Raw genomic sequence first — 6,000 nt, forward strand, 5'->3', positions numbered from 1 at the left:
CTAGGAGAAAGGAGAGCTCCCAGTTTCAATCTAGTTCGTTGTCTAAGCAACATCAGACAGTTCTGTTCTTTGCATAACATTTCCTAAGGAAAGAGGAAATAGTTATCTAATTGGTGAATTTAGAAATAGAAGCATAGATGTATGGCTAAACATCTGGTTTTTGTTTTCCTACCGACCCAATCTCTCCTTGATAATAGGGATTCTCTCCTCATATATAAACTTTATTTTTCAGGTAGGACTGTGTTCTCTAGCAGTTTGTTATCTATTCCTGCCTAACAAATTCCCCCCAAACTTGGTGACTTAACAACATTTAGTATCTCACAGTTTTGTGAATCAGCAATCCAAGTTTGGCTCATCCTCTGCTTCACAGTCTCTCAAGAGTTGAAATTAAGGTGTTGGCAAGCATTTCAGTCATCTCAAGGCTGACTGGAGAAGGAGGATTCACTTCCCGGATTACTCATACATTGTTGGCTGTTAGTCAAAAGTCATTCTCAGGCCCTTTCTCTGTATGCCTCTCCATAGGACAGGTCTCAACAAGACAGCTTGTTTTATCAGAGCAAGCAAGTTGAGAAGAGCCAGGAAGAGAAAGAGCAGAGTGAAAGATGCGAGTCAGACCTTCTTTGTAACTCAGTCTCGGAATTGACATCCTGTGCTTCTTGCTGTATTCTAATAATTAGAGGCAGGTCACTATGTCCAGGTCATATTCAAGGGGAAGGGATAATACAAGGGAATACCAAGAGTACACTGGATATATACTGGCTTCACTGGGAGCCATGTCAGAAGTTGTCTACTGTATGAGAGTATCAGAAAGTGTTACGTGGCCACACATCTACATCACTTCCTTTGGTACAGATTTCATCAGGAATAAAGCTGATATTTTTATCTCCATTTGTTTGTCTCCAAGTCTTTCTTTCAGTAGAATTTGAGTTCAGAGTGAGTGACAGCATGTTTTTCCTTCTCTTTTTCTATTCCTAGGTCTTTTCTTTCTCACCCACGTTGATAAGACTTACTATGTTTTCAAGATTTGGCATCAATATCATTGTCTTTAAGAAACTTTTAATAAGCGCCAATGACCCAATATTGACAAACACATCAATTTCTGGAGGTATTATCTAAGGATGAAGGAAAAGATAACTCCAGTTATTTCCTTTGAACCTCAGTCGAGAAAGACTTAGAGAGTGGACATGTGTACCCTTTCAGTAAACGCCATACCCAGCCCCTGAAGGTGAAACCCGAGGCACTCTCTTATTTACATCTGTCTTTTTAAAAACTTTCCCCTCAGCTTTATTGAGATGTAATTGACATGTTGTGTAAGTTTCAGATATATATTGTGAAACGATTACCACAATATAGTCAGTTAACACATCCATCCTCTTACGTAGTTACATTTTTGTGTATGCAATAACTTTCAAGTATGCAATACAGTATTGTTTACTACAATCACCATGCTGTACATTAGAGCCTCAGAACCTACTCATCTTATAACTGGAAGTTTCTACCCTTTGACCAACATCTCCTCATTTTATCTAACCTAGCCTTTGGCAACTACCATCGTACTCTGTTTCCATGACTTCATTTTTTTTAGATTCCATATGTAAGTGAGATCATATGATATTTGTCTTTCTCCATCTGACTTATTTCACTACCAAACTCTATGTCTCTTCTGGAGGATAACTACTCCTTCGAATGAAGTGCTTGTATTTGCCATGCCCTCCTCCTTCCCTCCACACAGTGGAGTCTTGTAATCTAGAGGAGTGCTACGGCTTTTGCGGGGCAGACAAGGATAATCGTCACTCCCGATTGTACCCATTTTGGACATAAATGGAGATGAGGACTAGCTCTAATTAATGTATGAATTAATTTGTTAGATAACATATATTTTACACCTATACTGAAGAAATAGAGTTTTGTTTATTAAGTGAAACCTACTCAGATCTTAGCCAGTGGTACCTCATTACTGCATTGTGGTATCTTTGATTTCTTCTCTGCTCAAATTGGAGCCAATTAGAATAATAATGAACCTCATTAGCTTTTTAATGTCTGTACTTGTTATTTCCATGAATATGTGTCAGCCTTGATTTAGCCTTTATGTTCAGTAGTCCCATTCTGATAGATGAAGTGTGTGTGTGAAAAAGAGCAAATTTCTCCTATCATATTAGTAAAAGAAAAAAAAAAATTAAGATAAGTAAGTCACTTAGCTTACTTACTTCAACAAAATAAGATTAAAAAAAGATGAAAGAGAATGGAAGAAGGGGACTTATAAGGGGGAGAAAAGAAAACAATATGGTAGGCAAGAAAATAAAAATAAACTTAAAAAATAAATTATGGAATGTTTGTCTAGGAATAAGACTGTAAGACAATACTTACATAATTTTACACAAAAAATTTAGACACCTAAATAAAATGGTCAATGTCCGGAAACCATAATTGAACAAAATTACTCAAGACATTTGATTAAGTCAATAACCAGAAAACAAAATTGAAACATTCTATTTCTAAATATCACCCCACACACAGTGTCATCAGTGCATTTCTGTCAAGACTTCAAGAAACTGTCGATGTTTATGTTGAAACAATTCTAGAACATAAGAAAAGAAGTTGAGTTTTCAAAATTATTTACTGTATGTTATATTGCATGCACACCCAAATCAAACATGAGTAGAATACATGCAGAGGGAGACCAGAGGAAGGAAATTCCCAGTTGAGATAAGCACAGGTTTTGAATAGCAACAGCTTGCTACTATGCTGTGGTTGACTGCCGGAGGCTAGACGAGAATGTGAAGACTTTGGCTAGGGAAAAGATTTTGCATTCAAATCTTGATTGTGTGATGTTTTTTTAAAAGTGCTATGTAATTATATAAATAAATACATTATTTTGGCCATTAGTTTATCTTATAAAAGGAAATGTGTACATTTAATTCATTCCTGCCCATTCCCCGACATGAAAAATAAAAGTTATTAATCCACTTTGCATATTACAACAGAGGGCATCAGAGAACCTAAGGAAAATGGCAGCAAAAGTGATAGAGTCAAAGAAAAAATTCAAAAGAAACAGACTTGGAGAACTAATTAGAATCTTACAAACATAAGTAAGACTTCAAGTGGGAATGTTTGCTTGAAGGAAAGGTTGAAGGATTAATTAGACTCTCACAAGCTGAGTTGAGCACAACTTCAATTAGGAATAAATGATGTTGATTACAAGGCTATAGAAGGTTAAGGTTCTAGCCTAAGGGGCACTGAGAGAAAAAGAACCAGGGGAAACATTCATAGGAGAAACAAAGACCAGTTTGAGGAACCATAATTATTTCTTGTAAAGAATTGGGTTTTAGTCCTTCCAATTAGTTAAATGAAGAAAAACCTATTAGGATCGATTTGTTCATAACACGTAATGTACATGGAAAAATACAGGACAGAGGAGGGGCAGGAATCATGATTATGATTAAGGTTAGGGTGAGGATTAGATATAAGGCTATGACTGTCTTCCAAAACAAATATTATAGGAAATATGTTTCAGCCATGGCACCTCTCTCCTGAATGCAGAAGGGTATTATTCAAAGACTTTTACTTGAAACTAGGAAAATGGATTTAGGGAAATGAGTTGGTTAATTTACGTATCAACTTTGCTGAGCCATGGAGTGGCAAGATACTGGTCAAACATTATTGAAGGTGTTTTGGAGTGAAGTTAATGGTTAAATCGGTGGATGCTGAGTAAGAGTAAATGCCCCAAAATGTAGATGGGCCTCATCCAATCAGTCGAAGGCCTGAATAGAATACGAGATTGGCTTTCCAAGAAAGAGAGAATTCTTTACCAGACTGCCTTCAGGCTTCATCTGCAACATCTATTCTTCCTGGGTATACAGCAGACAATCTTCAGACACAAACTAGAACATAGAGTCTTCTGGATCTTCAGCCTGACTGCTCATCGTGCAGATTTTGAACTTGCCTGTTTCCATAATTACATGAACCAATTTCTTATAATAATAATAAATCTTTACACACACACAAACGTACTAGTTCTATTTTTTTCTTTCTTTTTTTTTTTTTTTTTTTGGAGAACCCTGACTAATGTGCAAAATAAATAAGTAATTACTTATGATGTCAGAAACTTGTATGTAGTCAATAAGATTGTAGGAGTGAAGGGTTTCTTTTTCTTTCTTGTCTGTACATGCTAAAATACAGGTCTAAAAATGGAAGATAGTGGTAAAAGTTATCACTCATTTTTATAATCGATATAATTTTGGGGTATTTTAAAACACAACACAGCAGTATATATTGCTTATAAATTTCTATCTACACTTTAAATGTCAAAAAGCATGCATGAGAATGATACACACTAATGTCAGGGTGTTAATTAGCCCTGGAAAGAGAGAGTAGGAGAGAAGAAACGAAGAAGAATGAGGCTTAATTCGTATTATTATATTTCATTTACTTTAAAATAGAGAGATATAAAAAGTAAACAGTGAAACCTGTTAAATCTCTTTAATCTTGGAGATACATGCATGAATGATTATGTCATTGTTATCTGTACTTTTGTAGGTGATTAAAATATTTTATAATTAAAATAAAAATGTTAAATAAAATGAAAAAGAAAGCAGTCAGGTGGAAAATAAATGAATTTTTTTTTCTTTTTAAGAACAGCTATAGATGGAGATAGTCATTGATCGGCTATGAAGTACTGTTAATTGTGCTAAGTGTTAGAGATACGACTAACCAGCAAGACCAGCTTCCTACACTCAAGTTCAATCTTGAGAGTGAGTCAGAGACATACAGTAAAATAGACCTTGATAAACCAGAAACATTAGACAAAAGAGGAAATAATTTTGCCTGAGAATAAGTGCAGGAAAGGCCTTACAGAAGAAGTGAAATCTGAGCATGAGTTTTAAAAATGAATGAGACATTCCTATAGTCAAGACTTAGAAAGGCTTTCTTGGACATCAGGGAGCAAGGGCAAGAAATTACAATTTTGCCAGTAGAATAAAATATAGATTACACTATAGTAATAACCATAATTAATCTTTCAAAAGTTCAAGCTTTGGCAGAGGTAGAGCCCTGCAAATTAGTATTAAAATTAGAAAAAAAGCCAAATGGATATTTGATAGGAGAGAAAGATTGCTTTTCTGCTGGATGCCAGAGCAGGATTAGTCTATCAATATAAGATGTGAAGAAAACTTTAAGTATATAGAGTAAAGCCAAAGACTGAAACAAAATATAATTATAGATAATGATGTCATTAATGGAGGAACAAAAACTAAAAAAGATAATAAAGCAGGTCAAGAAAGTCAAAAGACAAATGGGAGAAAAAACAACTTTCAAGGCAAAACCAAATTAATGAGGGGAAAACTAAACAAACAAGCAGAAATGAATTCGCTACCAAATAAAGTATTGAATATTATGAAGATTATTACACAAATTATGCTACATCCACTTCCAATACTATCATGAAGCCATTATAAAAAGGACCATGAAATCATAAAATAAATATTTATGGTATAATTTATACACCATGATTATAATTTGTGGATAATACATACAAGAACAACCCTAAAATGTGCAAACCCTGGATGATATATTTTTTGTGGGTCCTTGTCTATATAATTAATTTTATTTAAAATGTATTACAAAATTCAGACCATGAGATGTAAAGCAATTCACTGATGGAGATTTAGAATAATGGGTAGAGAAGAGGCTTTTACATGTTTGTAGTGTCCAGGTATTCCATCTTTTCCTGTTTAAATCCAGGAACTGTTTCTTCAAGCTCTTCATTGTCAAATGCACCATTCTGGCTACTTTCCCATCATGAGAAAAAGATAGCGATGCTATTGTTGCACATAACATCTTATGGTGGTGGTGGGCCTTCGATAACCCAGAGCCCTGACTTCATCATGTGACAGCATAAGAAAGTATAAAACTCATTCGTAAAGGTAACTATAAGACAAAGACATAGTACTGTGTTATTATGTAATGGTGCTGGCTAAAAAACTTATAATTCTAACCTAAAAG

This window comes from Rousettus aegyptiacus, unplaced genomic scaffold, assembly GCF_014176215.1.
Source record: "Rousettus aegyptiacus isolate mRouAeg1 unplaced genomic scaffold, mRouAeg1.p scaffold_m13_p_6, whole genome shotgun sequence".
Lineage (NCBI taxonomy): Eukaryota > Metazoa > Chordata > Mammalia > Chiroptera > Pteropodidae > Rousettus > Rousettus aegyptiacus.